The sequence below is a fragment of the Protopterus annectens genome, chromosome 1.part1 (genome assembly GCF_019279795.1).
Source record: "Protopterus annectens isolate FY-2018-M chromosome 1.part1, PAN1.0, whole genome shotgun sequence".
Taxonomy (NCBI): Eukaryota; Metazoa; Chordata; order Ceratodontiformes; family Protopteridae; genus Protopterus; species Protopterus annectens.
This window is the reverse complement of record NC_056726.1, coordinates 1,594,137,339-1,594,158,208: the sequence shown is the minus strand read 5'-3', so window position 1 is coordinate 1,594,158,208 and position 20,870 is coordinate 1,594,137,339.

Here is a 20,870-nt window from a genome sequence, read left to right as displayed (position 1 = left end):
AGGCCAGTCATTAGCAGAGACCCCAGAGCTCAGTACTAGGCCCAGTCCTTTTTGGTATCTATTCCTCTGAAATGGAAGCAAATGCTGAAGGTTTGTGGCTGACTAAGTTTGCAGATGATTGCAAGCTGGGGGCTATCATCTACTCCCCTGCAAACACTAGTATTCTTCAAGAAGGTCTCTCTCTAACTAACATAGTACCAAAGCTAAGGTCTTTAACTCAATGCTAAGAAAAGCATAATTGTACCCTTTGGAAAGTCAACCATCCTGGCGAATTACCATGTTGATAATACATTGGTTAAAATCGACCCAGTGGTCAGGGATCTGGGTATGCATATAGACAGTAGCCTTAGCTTCGACAACAACATAGCCATAGTGGTGGGGAGATCCTTTTATGCTGGGCAGCTTATAGGTAAGGGCATGGCATCTTGCTCCAAAGTGGTCATTATCCAATTGTCCTCCGCCATATCAGACCAATCATAGAGTACAATGATCCCCTTGGTATGTACCTGACCAGGCATATGCAACCACCAAGTTCCTTACAGAAAGAATACAAGGTGTAACAAACTTGCCTTATCCAGAGTGCCTTAAAATGCTTTCCCTCTACTCCGTCTCCTATAGACCGCTGAGAGGTGATCTATGCCTTGCTTACAAGGCATCTGCAAGCCCCACACTTATGAATTTCCATCATATTCATAAGTCAATGAGCACCAGAAATACAAGGTCTAGGGACCTGAATTTTGTCTGTGACTTAAACAGAACATGCTAGAGAGACAGATATGTGTCCCAGAGGCTGCCCTTACTATGGAACAGGCTTCCCAAACATGTGCAGATACAGTAAGTTTGTCTATTACCCAGTTTAAGTGGTTCTGTGTTATAACAACGAATGCTCAAAAGAGCGAACGCTGTTATATCGATCACAAAAGAATGAAAAGAAAAAAAGAGTGAACAGCTAGAACAGAAAATCTTTTCCCAGAGAAAGAATTTGCTGTTCCCAAAAAAAAAAAAAAAAAACACACTAAACAATGTTTTAAGTAGCGGGCATAGCTCCCCACACCCCCCATGTGGGGGTCTGTTCCCCCCATATCCCCCCTACTTAAATATACCAACTCCGAGATCGCACTGCAGAACCAAAAATGGCGAAGTGACGGAAGCGGCCAAGCAACTTCTTTGCCAGGGAAAGAATTCTCTTAAAAGCCGCTTCATCATTTTGCGTTTTCGTCATTTACAGTTTGACGAAGATGCATTCAATATAATGCATCTTCGTTCTTCTGACAGGGACCCGTTTAAGCACAATCTCGACAAGTGGATGGGGACTAGGAAATTTACACCAGGCCTGGCACCTATGCTCCCTATGAACAGAGGTAGCTTATTAATGCCTGGCCCTTAATGTCCTATTTGGATAGAGGACATCATTATTCTTTTGGAAAAAAACTTTTTTAGGCTTAGAAAGGCCTCCAGGCTGTTAGCCTAATAATCGATGAATCTATGAATCTTTGAATGACAGCATACCTCACAACTGTCAAGATTTTTGCCTAATATTTTTGGTGTGCATCTCAGAAAATTTGAGGTTTTCTGGCAAATCACTGAGGATTGAAGTGACTAAATAATGACACACATTTGAGTTTAAGACTTCATATCCTTCAGAATATGCGTGTGAAAACAGTACCATAAGAAATCTCCTTTCTACAATTTATGCCAAAAATCTTTTCCTTTCAACAACTACTCAGACCTTGTGACCATTGGTGAGAATGAGGGTATAGAATGACCTGTATAGTAATTCAGTTTTGGCTTCATCACCAGAGTACCCTGCTGTGGCCATCTGCTGGTCAATCTCTGATCCCTTCGACTCTAACTCATTAACAACACCTTGAAAAATTTAACTGCAAAATTTGGGGTAGCCGATCCCCTCTCATCTTCAGAAAGCAATTCACTCTTTTTCTTGTGATATCTGATTTGTATTTGTAGATACTGGTTTTCACTCCCATCCACTGTGCACCCAGCAGAAAACAACTCAGCTGCATATTCTGTATGACAAAATCATGAACAGGATGAGAGGCAAGACATGACTTCTCCTTGGTGGAGTCCTGCATCCATATTGAATATATCTGACAACACAGAGAGTGTAAATGCTCCACAAATATATTGACCATGCTATATGTAGGGACAGTCCAAGCAACCTGTGCTGCTGTTTCTCCTTGCATAAGATATTTCCAAGAATATGGCCACGCATCCTTTTTCCATGTCCACAAAGCACAAGTAGACCACTGTGGGAAACTCTCTGAACCCCTCCAATATCCTTGCAAACTCAGAAAGTTATTTTCTTGTGCTAGTTATGCATTGCCCAAAAATAACACCATCCATGAATACAAGGCTCTGCCTATAAGCGTGTTTGGTACCCTTGAAGCTATGATGAAAGGTCACTGATTCACACTGTAGCCATGTCATCAGACATGAGACCATATGTTCTAGACGATGGGTAGGTAACCTCCTCAGCACCAGTGCTACATGACGCTCAAGTACACATGAATTGGTCCTTTACTGAAGAACAGCAGAGAGAAGTATCTGGATCAGTCACATCATATAGTATATAGTATTATGTTTTCACTGACAGGTCTTTTTGCAGATTTGATCAGACTTATTGACTGCAACTAATGACAAGATCTATGTATGCAATGTATTTGAGTATATCCAAGAATTACAAATATTACTCTGCTCATTCTACATGCACTTTGCATCACACCTAACCAGGTGAGTAGATGTCATAATTGTTGACACTGCTCCAAAAATAGTTACCAGCCAATGTTCTCGACTTTTGGGTTAAGAGAAGTACTGATTTGTCAACTCTTCACCTCTTTGCATAAAGATGGATTAGGCAACGATAGCTAGATAGACCAGACAAATGCAAACGTGCATTTGTTTTTTAATTATAATAACTCAATTAAGAAATAAGGAGTAGTTAGCTTATTATCATCATTATGAAAAACTAGGAGCTGTCCAACAGGGAAAACGTGGAAATGCAACATATCCTATAGCATTGGGTAACAATAAAACCATGAAATATTTCTTCATTTCATAACAGAGAATTGGATATTACAGTGGAAATATCCTCATATAATACAACACATCTATTATTCAACTTAACATAAATTATACTAATATTAGCAATAATATATTTTCTTAGTTTCTTAATTACACAGTTGTAATCATGGATGATTTCTTTATTTAAATATTCTGATCAGGTTAGATCAATCTTATTTTCTAATCTATACCTACTAATCACTTTACTTTTTCTTTACTTGATGCCTTATACCTAGGTTTTTATAATTTATGTTTCCATACAGTAGTCTCTACTGCCTTTTTTTTCATTTTTTTTCTCTTTTATGAATATTTACCTGGTATCACTTTCCTCTTTCCTTACTGCATCACATGTAGTGTTTCCTTTCTACCAGTTTCTGTTCTGTTAATCTTCACTGCTGAGTACATTATAAGGCACTTTAGCACTTCCAGAGTTCCCTATCATACTATCCCACTACTTGTATTACACATAATTAAAATTAATTAAAATCAAATATATGTGCACATGCACACACACACACATATATATATATATATATATATATATATATATATATATATATATATATATATATATATATATATATATGGATCCCAGTCACATAACCAAATTTTTGCTTACTCAAAATTTGGTTGAGTGAAACAAAATGAAAGTTGAATTAACCGAACATTCACATAACCGTATTTTTACACAAGGAATGTAGGCAGTTGGTCAACATGGGGAAATTTACCCTTTTCTCCACTGTAGTGCAATCTCAGAGTTGTTATATATAGTTAGGAGAGTGTGGGGGGCTGCGGGAGTGTGGGTAGAGTAGCCCCCCACCTGGGTGGGTTTGACATGCTGTGGTGTGTTTGAATGTTGACTGTTGGCCAACGGCCTACATTCCCTGTGTAAAAGTCCAGTGATGTGAATGTGCGGTTAATTCAACATTTGGTGTTTTCATCTCGGTCAACTGAATTTTGGGTAAGTGAAATACAGAATAAAACCCTCTTAATGTGAAATAAACTATTTTTGAGCTCAAGTTTGGGTTTGTGAAAGGCAGATCATGCCTCCTGAACCTGATCAACTTCTTTGAGGCAGTCACCAAAGCCGCAGATGAGGGTAAGGTGGTTCACACAGCCTATCTTGACCTCGCCAAGGCTTTCGACACCATCCCCCATTCTGGAATTATAGCTAAACTCACGAAACTAGGTATAAATCCCTACATCACAAGATGGGCTGCCAACTGGCTCACTGAAAGAACCCACACTGTAAAAGTTGCACACTCCAAATTTGACCTCAAACCAGTGACAAGTGGAGTACCACAGGGTTCAGTCCTGGGACCTCTCCTGTTTGGTATCTACTTCTCTGAAGTACAGGCTAACACAGAAGGCCTCTGGCTAACAAAGTTCACAGATGACTGCAAACTAGGAGCCATAGTCGAGTCCCCAAATGATGTGGAAATCATACAAAAGATCCTCACTGAGACAGATGCCTTGTGTCAGAGCCATGGCCTCAAGTTCAATGCCAAAAAGTGCATTGTCATCCCCTTTGGTAAAAACTCTGTACCCATGAACTACTACATAGACAGCAGTCTACTTAACACCGAATGTGTGATAAGAGACCTTGGGACCCAGGTGGACAGTAGTCTGTCTTTTGATAGTCACATCGCCACAGTAGTCAGGAAGTCCTTCTATGTGGCACACCTCATCATAAAAGAGTTCTCATCCAGGAAAAAAAGAGGCCATTGTTCCCCTCTACTCGACACTCATTAGACCCATTATAGAATACAATGCCCCTTTTGGAGTGTACCTCACAAGATATCTTCAGCCGCTGGGAAGGCCACAGAAGTACCTCACAAAGAGGATTACTGGCCTCAAACAAATGCCCTACATTGACCGCCTCAAAAAACTCCATCTTTACTCTGTAGCATATCGCCTACTCCGAGGTGATTTCTGCCTAACATATAAAGCTCTGTCAAACCCAGAGATGTTGGGCATGCTACACCTAAAGAAATCCCAATCCCTCCGAGCTACACGTTCTAGGGATCTAAACCTTGTCACCACAATAAACAGGACATGCTGGAGGGATAGATTCCTGTCCCAGAGACTTCCCATACTCTGGAAAAGGCTACCCATCTATGTCAAGCAAAGTTCTTCATTAGCACTCTTCAGGAAAAATCTTGATGAGTGGATGGGAAATAGGAAATCCACCCGGGAATCACTTCTGTGTCTCTACTCGACAGTGGCACAGGAAAATAACTTTCTTGGGTGGCGTAAGCCAGGGAACCTTGTTGGCTAGGCTTATGTAGGCCCTTGGGCCGATAGCCTAGTACTTACCTATGAAACTATGAACCTATAAGTGCAGTAGAAATGTTTTACAACAAAAGGCATATCTCATGCAATATCAGGAATCCTTGGAAATAAGCCCACAAACCATGAGAAATGTTTCCAAATACAGAAAATGTGTGCAAACATAGGAAACATACAAAAACAGAAGGACTTTGCAAAACTTATATTTTGACAAACTTCAGAGAACTTTGGCAAATTTAGAAAAGCTTTTGTGGTATCAGAGGAGACTGGGAAATACTGTTAATATGACCTAAGAGCAACACAGTAACAAACAGTTGTTTTTTCTTTAATAAGTGCAGGCTGAAAAACTAGGCATAGGGAAATTCTGAAAACATGAGCACAGACTCACACAAATATAAGTATTTTATACCAGCAGCATGAAAGATTTTTATACAGTTACATAAGTCCTCAGGCCAATCACCTAGTGGAGTGCTGACATAAATCACTTGATTGAAGATGTTTTTTGTCTATAGCATCTAGGGTTTGATTCCAGATGCATCTTACAATATTTCTTAGTGTGATATTATATGTCTATGATATTTTAAATCACCAACATCTTATCATTTGCCATGTTTATGAGACCTCATGGTGATATACTGAACACTGGCCAAAAAGACCATTTGAAATAACATCCATCTCCACAACTATGAGATATTTATTTAACCTTGTTCTGATTGTCATAAGCCTGTTGTTTTACTCCTAACCTTTCTTTCCCCCTATATCAGTAACTCCATGCTACAGAGTGTGATGACCCAGTGCTGGACCAGTAATCAAGGAGCCTTAATCCTCATCACTGGCACCAATGAGGGATGTACACTGGGAGGTTAACAGGTACACACACAGTATTTCCAGATGCAGCACTCTGCATCAAGTACAATTTCCCTTAAGAGCACAGAGAGACCACAGTCCATCTGGGGCTTGTTTCTTACTCTTCCTCCAGATCCCCAATAACACTCCCCACTGGCACAGCTACAGAGCTGAGATCTCAGCTGAGTGACCAAGCCAAGATCCCCAGCACCCTCTCTTTCCAGTCAGTGCTTTATGTCCCTGCCCAAGTTGCTGACACACATGCACTTTGAGGTTTGATTTATATACACACACACACACACACACACACACACACACACACACACACACACACACACACACACACACACACACACACACACACACACACACACACACACACCTGGCAAAGACTGGCACAGCTTTACTAGCTATGCCCCCTTCTGCCCAGACTATAAGGTAGTTATTACTGCCTTCAGTCACTCCTTATTGTCTACTTTAAGGCCCTTAACAAAGGGTGTCCAATCTTACTGTGTAATATTAATAGTAACACAAATGGTAGTTTGACCAAGAGCAAGGCTATTAGGAGTGTCCCACACAGTGTCACTAAATAAACATGCAAGTACTCTCAAAACTGAAATATTTGTACACAGATCAGTCACAATAAAAGGTTTATATATATTAATAATAAATAATAACAGAACAAGACAATACTAAATATATATTCACAGTGGCATCAGAGTTCAAAACCAGTAGAAATATTTAAAACAACATTGCAGGGCAGTCTCAAACAAATAAAGAAAATATCTCCACTAAGCTTTATTATATTCCTGACTGAATCTAAGAGAATTACTGTATACTATAACATTGTAACTAACTAAGAGAGCAATGCAGATGTGGTGAATGGATCTTCTAGTTGTTGGCAGGTCAAATACAGCATACTGAATGCTCTGTCTCACTAAAAGACTTCTCAAATTAATATCTAAAATATTACTTCTGGGATAGCTTGCAGAAAGGCATTATTTCTTGTCATCTGACTGCTAGTTCGCAGGCCAAACATTCATTGATGAATCTGGCAGTATTTAGCATCTAGTTGTAAAAATATACAGACAAGGGCTTCTCCTCAGATGTCTGGCAAATGCTAGAAGTCATAAAACAATTGCATTCCTTCATGCTTTCACGACTAGTAATTATTTCACCCTAAATACAATGCAGAATGTTTCCTAGTACAGACATTGTGTATCTTGCTGCATTGAAAACTGAAAGATACCATCATTTATGGCCTAGCTATAAAGTAATTTAATTTCAGTTATTTTTCTGAAGTTAACCTCCTGTATTCCAATTTCCATTGTTATAATATATGCATTTAAACAGTTACAATAGTGGATGTACAAATCTGTTCTCTTCCATTAGGCCACACTGTAGTTACATTCAAACAGCACTTTGCAAATACCTTTTCAACACATGTGTCTGTACAAGCAGTTTAATATACACATGACATACAGTTCTAATACATTTGTAACACAAGCATCTTATATAAATCATTTCTATATTCACCAATGACATATAATTATTTACAAAATTCCAACTAGCTGGACTGGCAGTACAACTTTCATCACTCAGAGCATGGCAGGGTAATAATAAGAACAGACCAAAAACATGTCCATGAATGTTCCATTACACCAAACATTGTTATTTGTATGTCCATCTCTCTTTGTATTCACCCCTTCACTCCCACCCCTCTTTACATGTGTGTATCTATTAGGATGATGGATGTAAAGGTCATATCATGGTTTCTGTATACTTTCATGACTTTGCTGATGGATAACACAAACATGTTACCTTGATTCAACATGGTATCAGTGCTCCTGTAGTGTGCAAGGTTTCAGAATCTGCTATAGGATTCTCTTTATGTCATGATCAGGTGACGATCTGATGTATAAATGTACATTTACATCTTGCCAAGGCTTATAATCCAGCAGTAGAGAATGCTCTTAAGGACTGTTTTCAGAGTTCTTTTTCCTGTGTCTCTGTTTCTTTCCATCTGTCTATCTCTTCTCTTACATAAGTACGACACACTGTATCTGGTTCCTATCCGTCTATCTACCCCTTCTCCTAAATAAGTATGATACATTGTATCTGTTCCCTATCCATCTGTCTACCCCTTCCCTTACATACGTATGATACATCTGCCTCTCAAATAAACTGTAAGGTGGGCCACAATTGATATAATTTCCACATGGCACCATTATATTTCAGATGTCAGACATCTTCTTCAAACAGATGTATATAGCTGTATTAATTATTGTTACTCTATACCCCTCTGTCCTTATTTATGCAATTGATGCTACAGAGCAGGACATATTCTGATTAAGAAGATATGTCATATCAACACACCATTAGGATGTTCCTGAATGTTCCATGACAGTATCTCCTATGTCCTCTACAGCCCCATGTCTGTCATCACCTCGTCTGTCTCATCAGAATATACTGCAGCATTTTTAGTAGGATGATGGATGAAATGCTCATCGAATATAATCTGGAGATTGTTGTTACTGTTGTTACTTTTGTTTTTCTATTATTCTGTAGACTTTTTCGTGACCATACTTAAAATGTTTTTTATTATATATTGTTCTATTCTATTTTTGGTCTATCATATATTGTTTATTGTTTTATTCATATTGTTTTGCACATGGAGCTTTTCTCCCCGGGCCTCTACTGAAAATGGATATATATCCAGCCAGACTAGCCCGGTTAACAAATGTAAAATAAATAAATAAATAAGTAAATAAGAAGCATACTTCACACACTTTTCAGGATATATAGCCCTACACAAATAGTTAGCATATCTGCTGAGTCATATTAATCATTTCCAGACATATACCACCCCTTGTCATTTGTAGCAAGCTGTACACACAATTAACTTGTGATTTGCAGTGAGGCCTGCAAAACAGTTACTAGTTGTACAAGTATATTGAGGTGGATCCACTTTGTAATCCTGAAATCCTGAATTTCAGTATTGCGGACTTAGAAAACCAAAAACACTAAATACTGAAACCCCATAACCACAAAATTTAAAATCCCGAACATACACTACACATACAGCACACACATACACACAACTACCCCCACAATCAAACAGATAATCCTACATTACAGATAAGCAGGGGGGCAAGCCCCCCTGCACCCCCAACCCCCCTACTTAAATATACTAACTCTGACATCGCACAAACAGACACACAAAGGAAACACACACACACATTTCACAGTCCCTCACACACACAGATCACAGTCACAACACACACTGACACACACTAAAACCCCTAACAAACACACATACACATACGTACTTACCTAAACTTCCACCCATCCATTCACACACCGCACCACTAGAAGCGCGAAATTCAACATCTCCGAGCTTCGGGATTTTGAATTTTGCCCTTCTGTATTTTCGTGATTCTGTGTTTCGGGTATGTAATTTCGAAATACTGAATTTCAGGATTTCAGTATTTTGAAATTACAAAGTGGACCCGTTAAGGTAGGCATTACTGGTACAATTTGGGGAAGACCCATACTTTAGTGTAGTCAATGATAGTCATATTTGCAGTCCTGGTCACATGTACTTAGTTAATGACATCTTGACACCATTTGTATAAACAAAAGAGGATAACCTAGATTTGATCACATGTGCTCTGACAAGGAGCTCACTGCTGTGTGCCACAGAGAAAGCTTGTGGTAGTAGGTGTATTTTCCACACTCAGTACTATCCAGAATGCTAATGGTGGAGCATCACCACTGAACCTGTTTGCACGAAGGAAGGAGTACTACATTAACTTTTTCACTGTTCATTTTAAGCAGAGAAATACGTTTGCTTGGCGCTTAATGACAGGCAAATGGGGAAGGGAAGGTTAGCAGTTACTTATGTAATAAAACTTTAGCCCCAACATTTCAAAGATTGACTTTAGCATGCACATTGTACTAGCTGGCAGCAATTGCTCCAGTAACATATCTTGCCAGGCTGACACATGAGGCATTAGCAACAGACAGATGTATTTTGCAGTTAACTCCAATTAGGTCAGTTACTGTATATTCCTAGTTGTGCACAGTTTGACAATGAGTACCAATGAACACTGCTACATAACATGTCTAAGTTGAATTCCTGAAATTTGAATCATGCATGTACTAATAGTTTGCCATCATCTGTGTAAATCAGCATTACGGTGATGTGCTCTGTGAAGTCATGTATAACATGTTTAATGTGCTTACTGCTCTGTTATCCTCCAATATGTGGAAAGGCATACATAAACAAGTATGGTAGTGATGTGTGTGCTTGAGTGAACACATACTTTCTGTTATTTATGTGTGTCTTGCAGCAATGCACTTCTAAATGATATATCAGGACTTAGACCACTGAGAAACAAACTCCAGAATTATATAGTCTATCTCCACTGTTACATTTGCTATGGGTTTAAAGTGATAGTGTACATTGGTCATGCAGGATCATATCCCATTGCTATTGTTAGTAACTTGCATTAATGTGGATATACCTACATACGAACATGAAGACATATAACTCTGTCATTGCACTACTGGTGTTTCTCAAGAGTGTGTGAGTGTGTGTGTGTGTGTGTGTGTGTGTGTGTGTGTGTGTGTGTGTGTGTGTGTGTGTGTGTGTGTGTGAGTGTGTGTGCAGTGGGGGTGGTCTCATCTACACATCATCCTGAAAAACAGGTACCTGTCTGTCTCATTTCTGCAATATGCATCCATGACAGCTTATTTGACCTAGGTTGCAAGGGTGAATTTGTAAGCACTTTTGCAAATTGCACTCACAGAATCATATCACAATTCCTGGCTTTGTACCCAAATTGCACTCACACAATCATATCACAATTCCTGACTTTGATCCATAGTGCCATAATGGTATATGTCACCTTCAACACTATGATGATGACATCCTTTCTGAAGTGAACTCTGACAATATTAAAGTCAGACTTCTGCAGTGGTGCTAGCTTTAAGTATTGTGTTCTCTAGCTTGTGTACATAAATATTTAGGAGTTCTAGTCTCACAGCAGTCAACTTGTGTGTGTGTCTATCTGTGAGTGTGTGTGTGCATAGTCAGATGAGCATGAGTCCAGCTCCTGCTGCCCTCACTCAAGAAGCATTCAGGAAATACTGCTACATGTCTCCATAGCAATTTCAAACACCTTTCCCACCATCTTCTTCTCAGCATACACTGATGCTGTCATCCTCTATAAAGTGGACACTGTCAGTGTTTAAGTCAAACATCTGTGGTGGTGATTGCTTTCATTACTGTGTTATGTAGCTTGTGTAACTAGATAGGTATGAGTTCTAATCTCTGGAGACAATTTTACACCGGGATCTGAGTCCACAGTTATGTCAGATACTCCTCCCAGCATCTTTTTCTCAGCATACACTGATGATGTTATCCTCTATAAAGTCTACTCTGACAAAGGGCAAGTTAAACATTTGCAGTGGGGATTGTCTTTTGTTCTATGGAATCCATCTTGTACAGCTAGACAAGTATGACCTCAGCAACTAGTGTGCATGTGGGTTGGTAGTGTATTATAGTTCTTGTATGATGGTTTGAATCTTTTCTCATTTGACTCACGCTCAAGAGAACTTTTACATAGCCCCTTGAATCCAACATCCCATCCACATAACATCTTTTCTGCAAAATACTGAAGATGTCATCATCTCAAAGATGCATACACATAACACAAAGCAGATCATCTCCATGACACACCTTATACCATCTCCAGACCATTGGATGTGCGATTACTAATTAATTCATGGGCGGTACCAATGTCCTATGTAGACATAGGCAGTCTGTAATTAAATCAAGCACATATACACATACCTTCATACTTCTACTGTCTGCCCTCACCTAGAGATAGTGATTTGGGTTAAATGGGATAATAATTGCTTGGTTTGTATGAGCACTTGGCAGTTAACCTAGTAATCTGCTATGACACTATGAACATTGCACATGTATATTGTTGTCACCCACATGTACTATGTTAATTTGTGGCTGCACTGTAGCCCTACAACAGTATATTCCAATTTGGGATTTAAGCTACTGTACTGATGCCGGCTGCTGTCATTTGGTTACATGTTTCTTCCATAACAGTTGTAGTAATATGCCTCCCGAGGACTGGGGACATGGGATGATGCTATGTATATGTTGCTTTACTAAGGCATGTGTTCTGATAGTGGAGTATATCCACATTTTACACAATTTTTATTCAACCATCACAGTAACAGATGCAGTATGAATTATTGTTTTATAAATATAGAGGTGATAAATATATGCTATATGAAATAAAAATATGGTTACGGAAGAAAGGATTGAGGACAGATAAAAAATTAAAAGAAAATAGTTGATGTTGGCTTAGAACAATTATTTTTGCGTGTTTTTTCTTCAAATCAAAATGGAAATAATTTTTTTCTGTATATAATATATGTTAAAATTTAAAAATGGAAAGAAATAATGCACTATATTTATTATATGTTTACCAGGAAAGTCCAGCTGGGACAGAACCCATTTTTAGCAGAGACCCAGGAATAAACACTCCAGATGCATGTATTTGGAATGTGGGAGGAAACCAGAACATCTGGAGAAAATCCACATGAACACAGAGAGGACAGCAGACTCCACACAGAAGGAGCCCCAGCTGAGAATTGAACCAGAGAACTTCTTGCTGTGCGGTGACAGCACTAACTGTCGTACCACCGCACTGCTTATGTATTGTAAATATGAATGTGTAAATAATGTAAATAAGTATAACTAATGAAAGTTGTAACTAAATAAAGTAGCCCCTTACTATTTTTCAGTAAATGCTCTGAGTCTGTTTATATCCTTCTGAACTACTACCAGCTGAGGGGTAAAAAACATCAGTTTAATGTGTCATCCAAAATAGGGCATATTTGGGAGTGCAGGAATACCTTATGCTTCACTGCAGTGTCAGCATTGGGAACATGAATCTAAGTACCTGATGCCCACAGAGTTATCATCTTTTAGCAACAAAGATGAGAGTGCTACCTGTTGGACCTCTGACACTGACTATGCAATTCTCTTACATGCTTAGAAATGTCCTAGAATAAGCTTTGCATTAGCATCTTATAACAGTCAAGTCTGATCTTTTTTTTTTTTAGAACCAGGTCAATCCATATCCTGTTTCCTAAATCACCAGCAGAAGGTAGGAACCTTCTGTCCTTCAGCTTGGTCATATCTTACCTGGGAGCTTTACTACAGAAGCTTGAGAAGAAGTTGAATGAACCTCAGTAGCCAGCAGAAGAAGAAGACGAATGACATAATGCACTTTTCTCACTGAAAGTCATTGTCGATATCATTTCTAATTGTGCGCCAGCAATGATTCAGTTTTTTTAAGATTTCTCCCTTCTTTTAGTTGGTATGACTCTGGAGTTGGTGTATAAAATTTTGTAATTTTGGGGGTGTGGGAGTTTTGCTATCCACATTAAGGGTGAAGAGAGGCTTGGCCCCTAGAAAAAAAAAAAAAATAGAAAGCGTTTTATTTATTTTATTTTTTTGCTCTTTTGGTTTTCAGGCTTTTTTTTTTGAAACATTGACTTTCAGGAAGTCAACATTTCATAGTAGAACTCTAACCTGGAATAATGTGTACCATTCAGTAATGGCCATATTTTGAAAACGTACTCATAAGAAAATATCTAAATGAGGAAGCAGAGGATGTTGAACTGATGCAGAGAACTGTGTAGAAAATCTTATCAGAAAATACAAAATTCATAACAGATAAATAAACAAACAAACTCCAGCTTCTGGCATAGTGATTTTTCTGTTTTACTTAATTTCATCACTATGTTTATCTAAGTACAGAGGAAGGGAGGCAACATGAAATGTTAAGTGCCTGAATGGAAAAAATGAAAATAAGTTAGTGCTCCCACTGTACAATATTGCAAAGATGAAGGGATAAAACAGAAATGCAGGAGTAGCTGTTACAACCTAATAAGAAGCCAAGCTGGTCTTGTCTATAGCAATGCATTTTCTACTTTTTATGTGATTTTTGTCCCCACGACTGCTGATTATAAAGTCCTCCACCAATCAGACAGAGCTTATTTCCCCATTACCTAGTGTGTTCAACCATGATGGAGGTGAAAGCAGATTGAAAGAAACTGTCACTCAGGCAACCATGAAGGGGTTTATGTCTTCACCAGCAACCAGGCAATGAGGGAATTTACTATGACCTAGCCCAGCAGTGGGTGGAAGGACATGTGATCTATGTCCCCTGAGGGGCCCAAAATGCCTTCATCATGTGAGTACACAGTTTTGCACATCCATGGTGAAGATTACCACCATACCGTGGCTTACTGAATCTAATGACACCTTCCAGTCTGTATATTTGCACCACTGTTCCTTATCTGATGGATTGTGACTATGAATGGCCAGCTACACCCCCACCCCCATGTAATGAGAGTACCCATCATCTACTATGAGCTCCTTCGGACACCCAAAGTACAAATCCAGCTTAAGCCACTGAGGCAATACTCTGAGATTTAGCCCTCTATGCCACCAGTACTGGCTATATCCTACTTTTTTGTCTGCTATCATAATATAAACAATTAGCAACAAAACAGAACTGCTCTGGTATTTTAATATTGAAGTAAATTAGACTAATGCAGGTATATTTTTCTGAAGTTTTGAAACTGCTAAGAGCATTACATAGCTAATGTTTGATGCAAAATATAACTTCTGGGCTGACATGTTTTATATCCTTGTGATTAAATCTGCTTTATGGCATTCTCCCTTACATATTGCATTGCATTTCTGTTCCATTCTGTTTACATTCGTACACATTTATACTTGCAAAAAAAAAAAAAAAAGGTAAATGCTTTAATTTCTTCTAAATAGCCTCATTGCTTGCCTTATTTTCAGGTACATTATTGGCTTTGCAGTTTATTGTTTCCAAAGTATCTTCTTTATTTTAAAATAAAACTAATACATTCTTAGTATGTCATTTGCTAGGTGCATTCACGTTTTGCCACTCTCTTTCAATTATCTTTTTCAGAATAAAGAATCTGATTGTATAAAAAGTATGAATTACAAAAACATTTGCAAAACATTTAGGCAGTGTGTTAAATGCTATAAAATAAAAGCACATGCTTGTGTCCCTCTTGCTAAATTGTGTATTTTTTTCTGCACAGAAGGATTTGACTCTATAAATAGTGCATGGAGCAGCGTTAGACTGCACTTGCACCCATTGAACAGTAGATGGCAGCAGGAAATAAGAAATGCTGAAGGACAGCAAACCACTAACATTTCTAATACAGCATCCTATAAAACAGTACTATTCCTGGATTCAAATTAAGAATATAGCCCCAGAGGAGGAAATAAGGGGAGATTACACAGCCTTCTTGTTATTGTGCCTAATAAAGTTACTTTCCTTATTTTCATCATACCAAATTAATTTCAGATAGGATACTTTTTTAACGTCTTGTTTGAGCAAGAAAGCATGGCTCAGCTATTATGCCAGATTGCAGAATTATAGTATTGAAGGGAGTGGAGTTGCAGAGATAGAAGCAAAATTATATCCATTGTGATGAACTCTTTGACATTATTTTGCTAATTTGGAGAGCCATAGCCATGGCACTTGAAATTTCCCTCCACACTTTACAAGCATACCTCTCAAATGTCACATTATGAGGTATGTCATTCATTTTAAGTTTCAAAAATATCTTTATACTTTAGTAAGAATGCATCACTGACCACTAATATTGTAATGCATAGATCTGTAACAATTTATTGTGCACTTTTGCCTACAAACATTGTGTACACTTGATTTCACTGCATTTTGTGGTTTCAGTCTTGATTTTAATCATGTTTCACATATTTTGTGTCTTTCGAAAATATTACATTAGGCATTTTGAAAGGGAATGGTTGAGAGAAGTTATTTCAAGAGATTGCATGAGATCTTTTAATATTTACATGTGCATTTTCTAGACCAGGCAGGTAAGAGCTTTGTTTAATTCTTGTCCAAGAGACATAATCATCTCATAAATATACCTTCATTTTCTAAGGCATACTGTATATGCTGTGCTGGGCCTTTTAATCAATGACAAGAGAGCTAGAACCTAAAACTGTCCTGTATTTTTGGTCTTCCTAGCAAGCATGAATTTTAAGGAGCCAATGTTCTAATAATGCAACTTATTCTGCCATCACTAGCCACAGCAGTTTCTTTGATGTCAATGTTTGGCCATGGCCAGAAGAACTGGAAACAGTAGATGCAAAATGCAATTTTTATATTTCAGACAGTAGGGAGCACTCCTGTACTGCGATGTTCATGCTCCGAACTTTCAGACTGGAATTACACTACCCTAGCTAGAGACTCATCTTTTTTTTTACTGACCCTGGAGTCCCCCTGCTGAGCCTATATTTCTCTGTTACCAATGAAAATATTGCCACAGTTTCCCTGTTCACACCAAATCAAACATTTGGTAAATGAAACTCACAGTATGAAAAACATAATGTTCTATGCAGCCTCAAAATCTGTTTAGAGAGACTATATCTAAATAAAGGCCATGTCATATTGTTTAAACATAAGAAGAGGACAGTGAAATCAACCACTATCTTCACTTTATTTATATAAAAGTATGTTATTTAATAATCTGGAGTCAGTCTTTCTGCTGAAACAAAAAATGCAGTGGTAGTGTTATAGGCAAAACAAGGAAAGGGGACGCTGGGTTGTAATGATGCACAAGGATCTCATGGTTTAATTATAATTATACTGAATTTTAGCAAAGGCGAAGTCACTTCATGAACTAGTATTTACTACCTTTCTTTAACTTACACTACTTTTGTCATTATCTACTTAGTTTATGTGGACGTCGTGGCATAAATCACTATGTTTTTTTTTTCCTCCTGAACAAAATAGAAATTGTTAGTGTTTATTCTTTTTGTAGCAACCTGTAATTTGTAATGCAAACTGTCTTTGAATTTTCATGTAATTAGACTGTTGTTTCCTGTTGGAGTTTTTCTCCCCGGGCCTCCACTGAAAACGGGCCCCCAAGCCCAGTGGACCTCCCCGGTAATCAAACTGAAATAAATAAATAAATAATGTTTCACTTGTGAATAAAATAATTACCTCCTGTGTTTTACAAAGTAAAGAGATTTTCTCAACATTTTAATGAACACTGTCATATGTAACCAAATATACCATTTACTAATTTGTACGAGGAAAGCAAGGTTGTCTCACCACATAACATATTCTTTCATTCTCTGATGTCCTGTGCCACGTACAAAAGTAGTTAAATTTATCAGCCATAAACCATTGATTGCCATGTTACATGCAGATCTCCCAACCTTTGGTAAATCTTCTAGAAGAGACGTGCCAGCAATATTGCAAACACCTAGTTTAACATTTTAAATATGGGAAAGCGTAAACTACCAGACCACAAATGCACTTTCACTGCCCACAAGGTATTTAATGCATAAGAAAATCTAATGTTGTGGAATTGCTATAACTCAACATTAAGATATTTATGGGTACAGACCACAAAGCGTTGTGGTCCACATCTTATTATTTAAATATGTCTTACACTTCCCTTAGAAATTATAGCTATTGCCAGCCAAAAGCCTGGAGACTTCTTCATGTGTGGCATTTTTTTTATACTACAGATCAGGAAAATGTTAATTTATTTCCTTTTATTGCACTTTTCATATGTTTTTCATGTATGTGAACTTCTACAAGTGGCCTGTGAGGATAGAACCTCTGCTACCATTCTTTTTTATGACCGTGTTTCTTCCTGCTTTTCACTCTGTTCTTTAGGTTGAGAATAAGAAGTGGCAATGGGGGGGGGGGCTTTTTGGTCTGACATCAAATTTATATGCACCTGCTTATATCCTCAGTTGTTTAGGTGATGGCCACAATATTGGTGGCAGAAGCCTTAGAAGGTGGGTAGGGGCATTTGCTTGGACTTTACTTATTTTGATAATTGAATAAGTTGAACTGGACTGGCTGTTCCTTTTCATTAGACACACAGAGAAAAGCTCCGGGGATATTTTATATTTTACACAATATTATGTCAGGCATTTAAGAAACTAACAGAAATCCTATACTAGTAAGTGCAACGGGTTGGGAGTGTGGCCTAATGGTTAAGGTGTTTGCCTTACTAACAAAAGATGCAGCGTTTGAGTCTCATAAGGGCTAATTGGCTAGGCTGAAAATGGCTCACAAGGGCAGTTAGCTTAGTACTAATCTATGAGACTTATACACAGACATGAATGGTTTAGTGAGTATTAACTGGCTTGTACATAGGTAACAGTGACATCAATTCAGAGCTTGATGTATTTGTATACTTATTTATTTGATGACTAGGAAAGTGAGTTAGCTCACAGACCCCTTGTAGTCATGACCTGGGCAAAAAGGGAAAAAAAAAACAAAACAAGAACTTGAAGACAGGACAGCACTGAGCACAATGACTTGAAGACAGCTATGTAATCAATACAGCTAATGACCTGAACATATCAAACTGTAACAAGACAACGAGTCAGAAAATCAAACCAAGATGACATCAAATCAAAGCAAAATGCAATCTATACAAGTAAACAATTACAACGAAATAAGTAACAGATGAATATTCAAAACAGAACAGCTACTTTAACAGTTTTAGCAGATAACATTATGCTTTTGCAGTGCTCACAAGAAAGAATTTCATTTAAGACTAGAATCTTGACCAATATTTGAAATGTGCCAGACTGAAAAAGACACAGCAAAAGCTCTACCCATGAAAAAAGATATAAATATGCTTTGTTCAAAAAGGCATTAATAGCCAAATCGCTGATACAATTTAAATAGAACATTAACACAGTAAAAAAAGTAGACTAAGTTGTTACAGTATTTACAAATATAAGTTTTAATTATTTGAATCGTGTGCTACAAGAGCAATGACAATTAAGCAGTTTTAAGAAAGTATCAAATTTTAGTGACAAGCCATGCTCACTGTAGCAAGTACACGTCTAGTATTCAGTTAGGAGTTTTTTTTAAGGTTCTAAATTGAAGTAGTTTATTGCAATTTTTAATTTTTATGGTCATAGAGTTACCAGTTATTGGGGCTGTTTTAATGATGAATAAGTTCAGCTTGGAGTTGATGACTAAAGGAGAGAGGTGTGGTGAGATATAAAGCTAGGGTGCGTAACTAAAAGGAGATGGGTGTAATATAGCAGAGCAGAGGGTGCGTAAGTAAAAGATGATGGGTGCAATGAGGCAGAGCACAGGGTATGTAAGTAAAGGGTGATAGGCCTAATGAGGCAGAGGAGAGGGTAGGTAAGTAAAGGGTGGTGGGTGTAATGAGGCAGAGAAGAGGGTGGTTAAGTAAAAGGAGATGATTGCAATGATGCTGACCAGAGGGTAGGTAAGTAAAGGGTGATGGGTGTAATGAGGCAAAGCAGAAGGTGGGTAAGTAAAAGGAGATGGGTGCAATGAGGCAGAGCAGAGGACAGGTAACTAAAGGGTGAGGGGCGTAATGAGGCAGAGCAGAGGGTAGGTAAGTAGAAGGAGTAATGCATAATGAGGCAGAGCAAAGGAGATAAACCACAGTCAGGTTTCCAACCAAAAACAATCTGCAGGAATCATGTCAGTACCCACAATATGTTGGTTTAAAAGGCCATTATGACATATACAGTGTATGTTGTTTATTCATTTCTACGTGACTTGAAGGAGTGAGAGATAAAGTTTAAGAAAGAGTACTGTATTTCACTTTGATAGTACTAATGGTGTCACATGCTATTAACTTCAACAATTGTTATAGTATAATGTCTGCAAAGACGCCTTCCAGCAGTGAAGGGCTATATAGAAAATAAGTACACTGTATATGCCTGTTTGGATGAACAGAAGTGGGAGACAAAATGGAACACCAATGTGCTTTATTTTTAGGTAGCTGATATGGATTGAAATTCCTTTCCTTTGTGATAAGGTAAGCAAGTCACCTGTTCTTCAAGCACTTCATTATATTGAGGCAGATATAACAATGCTGACTTACTAAAGGCCCTGGGAAAATGCAAAACACCTGATTAGCACTTGCCTAAATGTGAGTAGAAATACAAAATAGTCTGATCAGCAAATATCTATATGTGTCTAAGTGATTGTACAAACAGAGCAATGCACACAGAAAGCAATATAAGTCATATAACTGCTGAACTGCAGACATATGAATATCTAAACAGAGCAGTCTTTCTCAAAGTGCGGTCCACATCCCACTGTCGGGCCTCAATGATTTCCTGGTCAGCTGCTAGCTTGTCTCCCAGGATCCCCCTATCATATGGGATTCCCTATGCTATTGCCAGACGTTGGTGTACTCGTGCCGAATAGGAAGTTCATAGGTTTATAGGTAGGTATTAGGCTATTGGCCCAAGGGCCTATGTAAGCCAAGACAACAAGGTTCCCTGGCTTACGCCACCTAAGAAAGTTATTTTCCTGTGCCACTGTCGAGCAGAGACACAGAAGTGTTCCCTGGGGTGTATTTCCTATTTCCCATCCACTCATCAAGATTTTTCTTGAAGAGTGCTAATGAAGAACTTTGCTTGACATAGATGGGTAGCTTGTTCCAGAGTATGGGAAGTCTCTGGGACAGGAATCTATCCCTTCAGCATGTCCTGTTTATTGTGGTGACAAGGTTTAGGTCCCTAG